Source organism: Zootoca vivipara, chromosome 15 (assembly GCF_963506605.1).
Source record: "Zootoca vivipara chromosome 15, rZooViv1.1, whole genome shotgun sequence".
Classification (NCBI taxonomy): domain Eukaryota; kingdom Metazoa; phylum Chordata; class Lepidosauria; order Squamata; family Lacertidae; genus Zootoca; species Zootoca vivipara.
In genome coordinates, this window is record NC_083290.1 from 45,577,463 (window position 1) to 45,592,677 (window position 15,215).

A 15,215-nucleotide genomic window follows, 5' to 3' on the forward strand; every position below is an offset into this window, starting at 1 on the left:
GTGTCAGAATGCATAGATAGAAGGCAAATAAGCGTTCCATGGCTTTATTTCGCTTAGTTGCTTACTCTTGAGTAGAACTGCATGTTCACTCCAGAAATAAGCATCTTTGTAAAATGAGCCAAATTGAAGCAGAAAACATTGGTGGAGTGTCAGAATGCATAGATAGAAGGCAAATAAGCGTTCTATGGCTTTATTTCGCCTAGTTGCTTACTCTTGAGTAGAACTGCATGTTTACGCCAGAAATAAGCATCTTTGTAAAATGAACCAGAATGAAGCAGAAAACATTGTTGGAGTGTCAGAATGCATAGATAGAAGGCAAATAAGCGTTCCATGGCTTTATTTCGCTTACTTGCTAACTCTTGAGTAGAACTGCATGTTCACTCCAGAAAAAAGCATCTTTGTAAAATGAGTCAAATGGAAGCAGAACACATTGGTGGAGGGTCAGAATGCATAGATAGAAGGCAAATAAGCGTTCCATGGCTTTATTTCGCTTAGTTGCTTACTCTTGAGTAGAACGGCATGTTCACGCCAGAAATAAGCATATTTGTAAAATGAGCCAGAATGAAGCAGAAAACATTGTTGGAGTGTCAGAATGCATAGATAGAAGGCAAAAAAACGTTCTATGGCTTTATTTCGCTTAGTTGCTTACTCTTGAGTAGAACGGCATGTTCACGCCAGAAATAAGCATCTTTGTAAAATTAGCCAAAATGAAGCAGAAAACATTGGTGGTGTGTCACAATGCATAGATAGAAGGCAAATAAGCGTTCCATGGCTTTATTTCGCTTAGTTGCTTACTCTTGAGTAGAACTGCATATTCACTCAAGAAATGAGCACCTTTGTGAAATGACCCAAATTGAAGCAGAAAACATTGTTGGAGTGTCAGAATGCATAGATAGAAGGCAAATAAGCGTTCCATGGCTTTATTTCGCTTAGTTGCTTACTCTTGAGTAGAACTGCATATTCACTCAAGAAATGAGCACCTTTGTGAAATGACCCAAATTGAAGCATAAAACATTGTTGGAGTGTCAGAATGCATAGATAGAAGGCAAATAAGCGTTCCATGGCTTTATTTCGCTTAGTTGCTTACTCTTGAGTAGAACTGCATGTTCACTCCAGAAATAAGCATCTTTGTAAAATGAGTCAAATTGAAGCAGAACACATTGGTGGAGTGTCAGAATTCATAGATAGAAGGCAAATAAGCGTTCCATGGCTTTATTTCGCTTAGTTGCTTACTCCTGAGTAGAACTGCATGTTCACCCCAGAAATAAGCATCTTTGTAAAATGAGTCAAATTGAAGCAGAACACATTGTTGGAGTGTCAGAATGCATAGATAGAAGGCAAATAAGCGTTCTATGGCTTTATTTCGCTTAGTTGCTTACTCTTGAGTAGAACTGCATGTTCACGCCAGAAATAAGCATCTTTGTAAAATGAGCCAAATTGAAGCAGAAAACATTGGCGGAGTGTCAGAATGCATAGATAGAAGGCAAATAAGCCTTCTATGGCTTTATTTCGCCTAGTTGCTTACTCTTGAGTAGAACTGCATGTTCACGCCAGAAATAAGCATCTTTGTAAAATGAACCAGAATGAAGCAGAAAACATTGTTGGAGTGTCAGAATGCATAGATAGAAGGCAAATAAGCGTTCCATGGCTTTATTTCGCTTAGTTGCTTACTCTTGAGTAGAACTGCATGTTCACTCCAGAAATAAGCATCTTTGTAAAATGAGTCACATTGAAGCAGAACACATTGGTGGAGTGTCAGAATTCATAGATAGAAGGCAAATAAGCGTTCCATGGCTTTATTTCGCTTAGTTGCTTACTCCTGAGTAGAACTGCATGTTCACCCCAGAAATAAGCATATTTGTAAAATGAGTCAAATTGAAGCAGAACACATTGTTGGAGTGTCAGAATGCATAGATAGAAGGCAAATAAGCGTTCTATGGCTTTATTTCGCTTAGTTGCTTACTCTTGAGTAGAACTGCATGTTCACGCCAGAAATGAGCACCTTTGTGAAATGAGCCAAATTGAAGCAGAAAACATTGTTGGAGTGTCAGAATGCATAGAGAGAAGGCAAAAAAACGTTCTATGGCTTTATTTCGCTTAGTTGCTTACTCTTGAGTAGAACTGCATGTTCACTCAAGAAATGAGCATCTTTGTAAAATTAGCCAAAATGAAGCAGAAAACATTGGTGGTGTGTCAGAATGCATAGATAGAAGGCAAATAAGCGTTCCATGGCTTTATTTCGCTTAGTTCCTTACTCTTGAGTAGAACTGCATATTCACTCAAGAAATGAGCACCTTTGTGAAATGACCCAAATTGAAGCAGAAAACATTGTTGGAGTGTCAGAATGCATAGATAGAAGGCAAATAAGCGTTCCATGGCTTTATTTCGCTTAGTTGCTTACTCTTGAGTAGAACTGCATGTTCACTCCAGAAAAAAGCATCTTTGTAAAATGAGTCAAATGGAAGCAGAACACATTGGTGGAGTGTCAGAATGCATAGATAGAAGGCAAAAAAACGTTCTATGGCTTTATTTCGCTTAGTTGCTTACTCTTGAGTAGAACTGCATGTTCACGCCAGAAATAAGCATCTTTGTAAAATGAGCCAAATTGAAGCAGAAAACATTGGTGGAGTGTCAGAATGCATAGATAGAAGGCAAATAAGCGTTCTATGGCTTTATTTCGCCTAGTTGCTTACTCTTGAGTAGAACTGCATGTTCACGCCAGAAATAAGCATCTTTGTAAAATGAACCAGAATGAAGCAGAAAACATTGTTGGAGTGTCAGAATGCATAGATAGAAGGCAAATAAGCGTTTCATGGCTTTATTTCGCTTACTTGCTTACTCTTGAGTAGAACTGCATGTTCACTCCAGAAAAAAGGATCTTTGTAAAATGAGTCAAATGGAAGAAGAACACATTGGTGGAGTGTCAGAATGCATAGATAGAAGGCAAATAAGCGTTCCATGGCTTTATTTCGCTTAGTTGCTTACTCTTGAGTAGAACTGCATGTTCACGCCAGAAATAAGCATCTTTGTAAAATGAGCCAGAATGAAGCAGAAAACATTGTTGGAGTGTCAGAATGCATAGATAGAAGGCAAAAAAACGTTCTATGGCTTTATTTCGCTTAGTTGCTTACTCTTGAGTAGAACTGCATGTTCACGCCAGAAATAAGCATCTTGGTAAAATTAGCCAAAATGAAGCAGAAAACATTGGTGGTGTGTCAGAATGCATAGATAGAAGGCAAATAAGCGTTCTATGGCTTTATTTCGCCTAGTTGCTTACTCTTGAGTAGAACTGCATGTTCACGCCAGAAATAAGCATCTTTGTAAAATGAGCCAGAATGAAGCAGAAAACATTGTTGGAGTGTCAGAATGCATAGATAGAAGGCAAAAAAACGTTCTATGGCTTTATTTCGCTTAGTTGCTTACTCTTGAGTAGAACTGCATGTTCACGCCAGAAATAAGCATCTTTGTAAAATGAGCCAGAATGAAGCAGAAAACATTGTTGGAGTGTCAGAATGCATAGATAGAAGGCAAAAAAACGTTCTATGGCTTTATTTCGCTTAGTTGCTTACTCTTGAGTAGAACGGCATGTTCACGCCAGAAATAAGCATCTTTGTAAAATTAGCCAAAATGAAGCAGAAAACATTGGTGGTGTGTCACAATGCATAGATAGAAGGCAAATAAGCGTTCCATGGCTTTATTTCGCTTAGTTGCTTACTCTTGAGTAGAACTGCATATTCACTCAAGAAATGAGCACCTTTGTGAAATGACCCAAATTGAAGCAGAAAACATTGTTGGAGTGTCAGAATGCATAGATAGAAGGCAAATAAGCGTTCCATGGCTTTATTTCGCTTAGTTGCTTACTCTTGAGTAGAACTGCATATTCACTCAAGAAATGAGCACCTTTGTGAAATGACCCAAATTGAAGCATAAAACATTGTTGGAGTGTCAGAATGCATAGATAGAAGGCAAATAAGCGTTCCATGGCTTTATTTCGCTTAGTTGCTTACTCTTGAGTAGAACTGCATGTTCACTCCAGAAATAAGCATCTTTGTAAAATGAGTCACATTGAAGCAGAACACATTGGTGGAGTGTCAGAATTCATAGATAGAAGGCAAATAAGCGTTCCATGGCTTTATTTCGCTTAGTTGCTTACTCCTGAGTAGAACTGCATGTTCACCCCAGAAATAAGCATATTTGTAAAATGAGTCAAATTGAAGCAGAACACATTGTTGGAGTGTCAGAATGCATAGATAGAAGGCAAATAAGCGTTCTATGGCTTTATTTCGCTTAGTTGCTTACTCTTGAGTAGAACTGCATGTTCACGCCAGAAATGAGCACCTTTGTGAAATGAGCCAAATTGAAGCAGAAAACATTGTTGGAGTGTCAGAATGCATAGAGAGAAGGCAAAAAAACGTTCTATGGCTTTATTTCGCTTAGTTGCTTACTCTTGAGTAGAACTGCATGTTCACTCAAGAAATGAGCATCTTTGTAAAATTAGCCAAAATGAAGCAGAAAACATTGGTGGTGTGTCAGAATGCATAGATAGAAGGCAAATAAGCGTTCCATGGCTTTATTTCGCTTAGTTCCTTACTCTTGAGTAGAACTGCATATTCACTCAAGAAATGAGCACCTTTGTGAAATGACCCAAATTGAAGCAGAAAACATTGTTGGAGTGTCAGAATGCATAGATAGAAGGCAAATAAGCGTTCTATGGCTTTATTTCGCCTAGTTGCTTACTCTTGAGTAGAACTGCATGTTCACGCCAGAAATAAGCATCTTTGTAAAATGAGCCAAATTGAAGCAGAAAACATTGGTGGAGTGTCAGAATGCATAGATAGAAGGCAAATAAGCGTTCTATGGCTTTATTTCGCCTAGTTGCTTACTCTTGAGTAGAACTGCATGTTCACGCCAGAAATAAGCATCTTTGTAAAATGAACCAGAATGAAGCAGAAAACATTGTTGGAGTGTCAGAATGCATAGATAGAAGGCAAATAAGCGTTTCATGGCTTTATTTCGCTTACTTGCTTACTCTTGAGTAGAACTGCATGTTCACTCCAGAAAAAAGGATCTTTGTAAAATGAGTCAAATGGAAGAAGAACACATTGGTGGAGTGTCAGAATGCATAGATAGAAGGCAAATAAGCGTTCCATGGCTTTATTTCGCTTAGTTGCTTACTCTTGAGTAGAACTGCATGTTCACGCCAGAAATAAGCATCTTTGTAAAATGAGCCAGAATGAAGCAGAAAACATTGTTGGAGTGTCAGAATGCATAGATAGAAGGCAAAAAAACGTTCTATGGCTTTATTTCGCTTAGTTGCTTACTCTTGAGTAGAACTGCATGTTCACGCCAGAAATAAGCATCTTGGTAAAATTAGCCAAAATGAAGCAGAAAACATTGGTGGTGTGTCAGAATGCATAGATAGAAGGCAAATAAGCGTTCTATGGCTTTATTTCGCCTAGTTGCTTACTCTTGAGTAGAACTGCATGTTCACGCCAGAAATAAGCATCTTTGTAAAATGAGCCAGAATGAAGCAGAAAACATTGTTGGAGTGTCAGAATGCATAGATAGAAGGCAAAAAAACGTTCTATGGCTTTATTTCGCTTAGTTGCTTACTCTTGAGTAGAACTGCATGTTCACGCCAGAAATAAGCATCTTTGTAAAATGAGCCAGAATGAAGCAGAAAACATTGTTGGAGTGTCAGAATGCATAGATAGAAGGCAAAAAAACGTTCTATGGCTTTATTTCGCTTAGTTGCTTACTCTTGAGTAGAACGGCATGTTCACGCCAGAAATAAGCATCTTTGTAAAATTAGCCAAAATGAAGCAGAAAACATTGGTGGTGTGTCACAATGCATAGATAGAAGGCAAATAAGCGTTCCATGGCTTTATTTCGCTTAGTTGCTTACTCTTGAGTAGAACTGCATATTCACTCAAGAAATGAGCACCTTTGTGAAATGACCCAAATTGAAGCAGAAAACATTGTTGGAGTGTCAGAATGCATAGATAGAAGGCAAATAAGCGTTCCATGGCTTTATTTCGCTTAGTTGCTTACTCTTGAGTAGAACTGCATATTCACTCAAGAAATGAGCACCTTTGTGAAATGACCCAAATTGAAGCATAAAACATTGTTGGAGTGTCAGAATGCATAGATAGAAGGCAAATAAGCGTTCCATGGCTTTATTTCGCTTAGTTGCTTACTCTTGAGTAGAACTGCATGTTCACTCCAGAAATAAGCATCTTTGTAAAATGAGTCAAATTGAAGCAGAACACATTGGTGGAGTGTCAGAATTCATAGATAGAAGGCAAATAAGCGTTCCATGGCTTTATTTCGCTTAGTTGCTTACTCCTGAGTAGAACTGCATGTTCACCCCAGAAATAAGCATCTTTGTAAAATGAGTCAAATTGAAGCAGAACACATTGTTGGAGTGTCAGAATGCATAGATAGAAGGCAAATAAGCGTTCTATGGCTTTATTTCGCTTAGTTGCTTACTCTTGAGTAGAACTGCATGTTCACGCCAGAAATAAGCATCTTTGTAAAATGAGCCAAATTGAAGCAGAAAACATTGGCGGAGTGTCAGAATGCATAGATAGAAGGCAAATAAGCCTTCTATGGCTTTATTTCGCCTAGTTGCTTACTCTTGAGTAGAACTGCATGTTCACGCCAGAAATAAGCATCTTTGTAAAATGAACCAGAATGAAGCAGAAAACATTGTTGGAGTGTCAGAATGCATAGATAGAAGGCAAATAAGCGTTCCATGGCTTTATTTCGCTTAGTTGCTTACTCTTGAGTAGAACTGCATGTTCACTCCAGAAATAAGCATCTTTGTAAAATGAGTCACATTGAAGCAGAACACATTGGTGGAGTGTCAGAATTCATAGATAGAAGGCAAATAAGCGTTCCATGGCTTTATTTCGCTTAGTTGCTTACTCCTGAGTAGAACTGCATGTTCACCCCAGAAATAAGCATATTTGTAAAATGAGTCAAATTGAAGCAGAACACATTGTTGGAGTGTCAGAATGCATAGATAGAAGGCAAATAAGCGTTCTATGGCTTTATTTCGCTTAGTTGCTTACTCTTGAGTAGAACTGCATGTTCACGCCAGAAATGAGCACCTTTGTGAAATGAGCCAAATTGAAGCAGAAAACATTGTTGGAGTGTCAGAATGCATAGATAGAAGGCAAAAAAACGTTCTATGGCTTTATTTCGCTTAGTTGCTTACTCTTGAGTAGAACTGCATGTTCACTCAAGAAATGAGCATCTTTGTAAAATTAGCCAAAATGAAGCAGAAAACATTGGTGGTGTGTCAGAATGCATAGATAGAAGGCAAATAAGCGTTCCATGGCTTTATTTCGCTTAGTTCCTTACTCTTGAGTAGAACTGCATATTCACTCAAGAAATGAGCACCTTTGTGAAATGACCCAAATTGAAGCAGAAAACATTGTTGGAGTGTCAGAATGCATAGATAGAAGGCAAATAAGCGTTCCATGGCTTTATTTCGCTTAGTTGCTTACTCTTGAGTAGAACTGCATGTTCACTCCAGAAAAAAGCATCTTTGTAAAATGAGTCAAATGGAAGCAGAACACATTGGTGGAGTGTCAGAATGCATAGATAGAAGGCAAAAAAACGTTCTATGGCTTTATTTCGCTTAGTTGCTTACTCTTGAGTAGAACTGCATGTTCACGCCAGAAATAAGCATCTTTGTAAAATGAGCCAAATTGAAGCAGAAAACATTGGTGGAGTGTCAGAATGCATAGATAGAAGGCAAATAAGCGTTCTATGGCTTTATTTCGCCTAGTTGCTTACTCTTGAGTAGAACTGCATGTTCACGCCAGAAATAAGCATCTTTGTAAAATGAACCAGAATGAAGCAGAAAACATTGTTGGAGTGTCAGAATGCATAGATAGAAGGCAAATAAGCGTTTCATGGCTTTATTTCGCTTACTTGCTTACTCTTGAGTAGAACTGCATGTTCACTCCAGAAAAAAGGATCTTTGTAAAATGAGTCAAATGGAAGAAGAACACATTGGTGGAGTGTCAGAATGCATAGATAGAAGGCAAATAAGCGTTCCATGGCTTTATTTCGCTTAGTTGCTTACTCTTGAGTAGAACTGCATGTTCACGCCAGAAATAAGCATCTTTGTAAAATGAGCCAGAATGAAGCAGAAAACATTGTTGGAGTGTCAGAATGCATAGATAGAAGGCAAAAAAACGTTCTATGGCTTTATTTCGCTTAGTTGCTTACTCTTGAGTAGAACTGCATGTTCACGCCAGAAATAAGCATCTTTGTAAAATTAGCCAAAATGAAGCAGAAAACATTGGTGGTGTGTCAGAATGCATAGATAGAAGGCAAATAAGCGTTCTATGGCTTTATTTCGCCTAGTTGCTTACTCTTGAGTAGAACTGCATGTTCAGGTCAGAAATAAGCATCTTTGTAAAATGAACCAGAATGAAGCAGAAAACATTGTTGGAGTGTCAGAATGCATAGATAGAAGGCAAATAAGCGTTCCATGGCTTTATTTCGCTTAGTTGCTTACTCTTGAGTAGAACTGCATATTCACTCAAGAAATGAGCACCTTTGTGAAATGACCCAAATTGAAGCAGAAAACATTGTTGGAGTGTCAGAATGCATAGATAGAAGGCAAATAAGCGTTCCATGGCTTTATTTCGCTTAGTTGCTTACTCTTGAGTAGAACTGCATGTTCACTCCAGAAAAAAGCATCTTTGTAAAATGAGTCAAATGGAAGCAGAACACATTGGTGGAGGGTCAGAATGCATAGATAGAAGGCAAATAAGCGTTCCATGGCTTTATTTCGCTTAGTTGCTTACTCTTGAGTAGAACTGCATGTTCACGCCAGAAATAAGCATCTTTGTAAAATGAGCCAGAATGAAGCAGAAAACATTGTTGGAGTGTCAGAATGCATAGATAGAAGGCAAAAAAACGTTCTATGGCTTTATTTCGCTTAGTTGCTTACTCTTGAGTAGAACTGCATGTTCACGCCAGAAATAAGCATCTTTGTAAAATTAGCCAAAATGAAGCAGAAAACATTGGTGGTGTGTCAGAATGCATAGATAGAAGGCAAATAAGCGTTCCATGGCTTTATTTCGCTTAGTTCCTTACTCTTGAGTAGAACTGCATATTCACTCAAGAAATGAGCACCTTTGTGAAATGACCCAAATTGAAGCAGAAAACATTGTTGGAGTGTCAGAATGCATAGATAGAAGGCAAATAAGCGTTCCATGGCTTTATTTCGCTTAGTTGCTTACTCTTGAGTAGAACTGCATGTTCACTCCAGAAAAAAGCATCTTTGTAAAATGAGTCAAATGGAAGCAGAACACATTGGTGGAGTGTCAGAATGCATAGATAGAAGGCAAAAAAAACGTTCTATGGCTTTATTTCGCTTAGTTGCTTACTCTTGAGTAGAACTGCATGTTCACGCCAGAAATAAGCATCTTTGTAAAATGAGCCAAATTGAAGCAGAAAACATTGGTGGAGTGTCAGAATGCATAGATAGAAGGCAAATAAGCGTTCCATGGCTTTATTTCGCTTAGTTGCTTACTCGTGAGTAGAACTGCATGTTCACTCCAGAAATAAGCATCTTTGTAAAATGAGTCAAATTGAAGCAGAACACATTGGTGGAGTGTCAGAATTCATAGATAGAAGGCAAATAAGCGTTCCATGGCTTTATTTCGCTTAGTTTCTTATACTTGAGTAGCACTGCATATTCACTCAAGAAATGAGCACCTTTGTGAAATGAGCCAAATTGAAGCAGAAAACATTGATGGAGTGTCAGAATGCATAGATAGAAGGCAAATAAGCGTTCCATGGCTTTATTTCGCTTACTTGCTTACTCTTGAGTAGAACTGCATGTTCACTCCAGAAAAAAGCATCTTTGTAAAATGAGTCAAATGGAAGCAGAACACATTGGTGGAGTGTCAGAATGCATAGATAGAAGGCAAATAAGCGTTCCATGGCTTTATTTTGCTTAGTTGCTTACTCTTGAGTAGAACTGCATATTCACTCAAGGAATGAGCACCTTTGTGAAATGACCCAAATTGAAGCAGAAAACATTGTTGGAGTGTCAGAATGCATAGATAGAAGGCAAATAAGCGTTCCATGGCTTTATTTCGCTTAGTTGCTTACTCGTGAGTAGAACTGCATGTTCACTCCAGAAATAAGCATCTTTGTAAAATGAGCCAAATTGAAGCAGAAAACATTGGTGGAGTGTCAGAATGCATAGATAGAAGGCAAATAAGCGTTCTATGGCTTTATTTCGCCTAGTTGCTTACTCTTGAGTAGAACTGCATGTTTACGCCAGAAATAAGCATCTTTGTAAAATGAACCAGAATGAAGCAGAAAACATTGTTGGAGTGTCAGAATGCATAGATAGAAGGCAAATAAGCGTTCCATGGCTTTATTTCGCTTACTTGCTAACTCTTGAGTAGAACTGCATGTTCACTCCAGAAAAAAGCATCTTTGTAAAATGAGTCAAATGGAAGCAGAACACATTGGTGGAGGGTCAGAATGCATAGATAGAAGGCAAATAAGCGTTCCATGGCTTTATTTCGCTTAGTTGCTTACTCTTGAGTAGAACTGCATGTTCACGCCAGAAATAAGCATCTTTGTAAAATGAGCCAGAATGAAGCAAAAAACATTGTTGGAGTGTCAGAATGCATAGATAGAAGGCAAAAAAACGTTCTATGGCTTTATTTCGCTTAGTTGCTTACTCTTGAGTAGAACTGCATGTTCACGCCAGAAATAAGCATCTTTGTAAAATTAGCCAAAATGAAGCAGAAAACATTGGTGGTGTGTCACAATGCATGGATAGAAGGCAAATAAGCGTTCCATGGCTTTATTTCGCTTAGTTGCTTACTCTTGAGTAGAACTGCATATTCACTCAAGAAATAAGCATCTTTGTAAAATTAGCCAAAATGAAGCAGAAAACATTGGTGGTGTGTCACAATGCATAGATAGAAGGCAAATAAGCGTTCCATGGCTTTATTTCGCTTAGTTGCTTACTCTTGAGTAGAACTGCATATTCACTCAAGAAATGAGCACCTTTGTGAAATGACCCAAATTGAAGCAGAACACATTGGTGGAGTGTCAGAATTCATAGATAGAAGGCAAATAAGCGTTCCATGGCTTTATTTCGCTTAGTTGCTTACTCCTGAGTAGAACTGCATGTTCACGCCAGAAATAAGCATCTTTGTAAAATGAGCCAGAATGAAGCAGAACACATTGGTGGAGTGTCAGAATGCATAGATAGAAGGCAAATAAGCGTTCCATGGCTTTATTTTGCTTAGTTGCTTACTCTTGAGTAGAACTGCATATTCACTCAAGGAATGAGCACCTTTGTGAAATGACCCAAATTGAAGCAGAAAACATTGTTGGAGTGTCAGAATGCATAGATAGAAGGCAAATAAGCGTTCCATGGCTTTATTTCGCTTAGTTGCTTACTCGTGAGTAGAACTGCATGTTCACTCCAGAAATAAGCATCTTTGTAAAATGAGCCAAATTGAAGCAGAAAACATTGGTGGAGTGTCAGAATGCATAGATAGAAGGCAAATAAGCGTTCTATGGCTTTATTTCGCCTAGTTGCTTACTCTTGAGTAGAACTGCATGTTTACGCCAGAAATAAGCATCTTTGTAAAATGAACCAGAATGAAGCAGAAAACATTGTTGGAGTGTCAGAATGCATAGATAGAAGGCAAATAAGCGTTCCATGGCTTTATTTCGCTTACTTGCTAACTCTTGAGTAGAACTGCATGTTCACTCCAGAAAAAAGCATCTTTGTAAAATGAGTCAAATGGAAGCAGAACACATTGGTGGAGGGTCAGAATGCATAGATAGAAGGCAAATAAGCGTTCCATGGCTTTATTTCGCTTAGTTGCTTACTCTTGAGTAGAACTGCATGTTCACGCCAGAAATAAGCATCTTTGTAAAATGAGCCAGAATGAAGCAGAAAACATTGTTGAAGTGTCAGAATGCATAGATAGAAGGCAAAAAAACGTTCTATGGCTTTATTTCGCTTAGTTGCTTACTCTTGAGTAGAACTGCATGTTCACGCCAGAAATAAGCATCTTTGTAAAATTAGCCAAAATGAAGCAGAAAACATTGGTGGTGTGTCAGAATGCATAGATAGAAGGCAAATAAGCGTTCCATGGCTTTATTTCGCTTAGTTCCTTACTCTTGAGTAGAACTGCATATTCACTCAAGAAATGAGCACCTTTGTGAAATGACCCAAATTGAAGCAGAAAACATTGTTGGAGTGTCAGAATGCATAGATAGAAGGCAAATAAGCGTTCCATGGCTTTATTTCGCTTAGTTGCTTACTCTTGAGTAGAACTGCATGTTCACTCCAGAAAAAAGCATCTTTGTAAAATGAGTCAAATGGAAGCAGAACACATTGGTGGAGTGTCAGAATGCATAGATAGAAGGCAAAAAAACGTTCTATGGCTTTATTTCGCTTAGTTGCTTACTCTTGAGTAGAACTGCATGTTCACGCCAGAAATAAGCATCTTTGTAAAATGAGCCAAATTGAAGCAGAAAACATTGGTGGAGTGTCAGAATGCATAGATAGAAGGCAAATAAGCGTTCCATGGCTTTATTTCGCTTAGTTGCTTACTCGTGAGTAGAACTGCATGTTCACTCCAGAAATAAGCATCTTTGTAAAATGAGTCAAATTGAAGCAGAACACATTGGTGGAGTGTCAGAATTCATAGATAGAAGGCAAATAAGCGTTCCATGGCTTTATTTCGCTTAGTTTCTTATACTTGAGTAGCACTGCATATTCACTCAAGAAATGAGCACCTTTGTGAAATGAGCCAAATTGAAGCAGAAAACATTGATGGAGTGTCAGAATGCATAGATAGAAGGCAAATAAGCGTTCCATGGCTTTATTTCGCTTACTTGCTTACTCTTGAGTAGAACTGCATGTTCACTCCAGAAAAAAGCATCTTTGTAAAATGAGTCAAATGGAAGCAGAACACATTGGTGGAGTGTCAGAATGCATAGATAGAAGGCAAATAAGCGTTCCATGGCTTTATTTTGCTTAGTTGCTTACTCTTGAGTAGAACTGCATATTCACTCAAGGAATGAGCACCTTTGTGAAATGACCCAAATTGAAGCAGAAAACATTGTTGGAGTGTCAGAATGCATAGATAGAAGGCAAATAAGCGTTCCAAGGCTTTATTTCGCTTAGTTGCTTACTCGTGAGTAGAACTGCATGTTCACTCCAGAAATAAGCATCTTTGTAAAATGAGCCAAATAGAAGCAGAAAACATTGGTGGAGTGTCAGAATGCATAGATAGAAGGCAAATAAGCGTTCTATGGCTTTATTTCGCCTAGTTGCTTACTCTTGAGTAGAACTGCATGTTTACGCCAGAAATAAGCATCTTTGTAAAATGAACCAGAATGAAGCAGAAAACATTGTTGGAGTGTCAGAATGCATAGATAGAAGGCAAATAAGCGTTCCATGGCTTTATTTCGCTTACTTGCTAACTCTTGAGTAGAACTGCATGTTCACTCCAGAAAAAAGCATCTTTGTAAAATGAGTCAAATGGAAGCAGAACACATTGGTGGAGGGTCAGAATGCATAGATAGAAGGCAAATAAGCGTTCCATGGCTTTATTTCGCTTAGTTGCTTACTCTTGAGTAGAACTGCATGTTCACGCCAGAAATAAGCATCTTTGTAAAATGAGCCAGAATGAAGCAAAAAACATTGTTGGGGTGTCAGAATGCATAGATAGAAGGCAAAAAAACGTTCTATGGCTTTATTTCGCTTAGTTGCTTACTCTTGAGTAGAACTGCATGTTCACGCCAGAAATAAGCATCTTTGTAAAATTAGCCAAAATGAAGCAGAAAACATTGGTGGTGTGTCACAATGCATGGATAGAAGGCAAATAAGCGTTCCATGGCTTTATTTCGCTTAGTTGCTTACTCTTGAGTAGAACTGCATATTCACTCAAGAAATAAGCATCTTTGTAAAATTAGCCAAAATGAAGCAGAAAACATTGGTGGTGTGTCACAATGCATAGATAGAAGGCAAATAAGCGTTCCATGGCTTTATTTCGCTTAGTTGCTTACTCTTGAGTAGAACTGCATATTCACTCAAGAAATGAGCACCTTTGTGAAATGACCCAAATTGAAGCAGAACACATTGGTGGAGTGTCAGAATTCATAGATAGAAGGCAAATAAGCGTTCCATGGCTTTATTTCGCTTAGTTGCTTACTCCTGAGTAGAACTGCATGTTCACGCCAGAAATAAGCATCTTTGTAAAATGAGCCAGAATGAAGCAGAACACATTGGTGGAGTGTCAGAATGCATAGATAGAAGGCAAATAAGCGTTCCATGGCTTTATTTTGCTTAGTTGCTTACTCTTGAGTAGAACTGCATATTCACTCAAGGAATGAGCACCTTTGTGAAATGACCCAAATTGAAGCAGAAAACATTGTTGGAGTGTCAGAATGCATAGATAGAAGGCAAATAAGCGTTCCATGGCTTTATTTCGCTTAGTTGCTTACTCGTGAGTAGAACTGCATGTTCACTCCAGAAATAAGCATCTTTGTAAAATGAGCCAAATTGAAGCAGAAAACATTGGTGGAGTGTCAGAATGCATAGATAGAAGGCAAATAAGCGTTCTATGGCTTTATTTCGCCTAGTTGCTTACTCTTGAGTAGAACTGCATGTTTACGCCAGAAATAAGCATCTTTGTAAAATGAACCAGAATGAAGCAGAAAACATTGTTGGAGTGTCAGAATGCATAGATAGAAGGCAAATAAGCGTTCCATGGCTTTATTTCGCTTACTTGCTAACTCTTGAGTAGAACTGCATGTTCACTTCAGAAAAAAGCATCTTTGTAAAATGAGTCAAATGGAAGCAGAACACATTGGTGGAGGGTCAGAATGCATAGATAGAAGGCAAATAAGCGTTCCATGGCTTTATTTCGCTTAGTTGCTTACTCTTGAGTAGAACTGCATGTTCACGCCAGAAATAAGCATCTTTGTAAAATGAGCCAGAATGAAGCAAAAAACATTGTTGGAGTGTCAGAATGCATAGATAGAAGGCAAAAAAACGTTCTATGGCTTTATTTCGCTTAGTTGCTTACTCTTGAGTAGAACTGCATGTTCACGCCAGAAATAAGCATCTTTGTAAAATTAGCCAAAATGAAGCAGAAAACATTGGTGGTGTGTCACAATGCATGGATAGAAGGCAAATA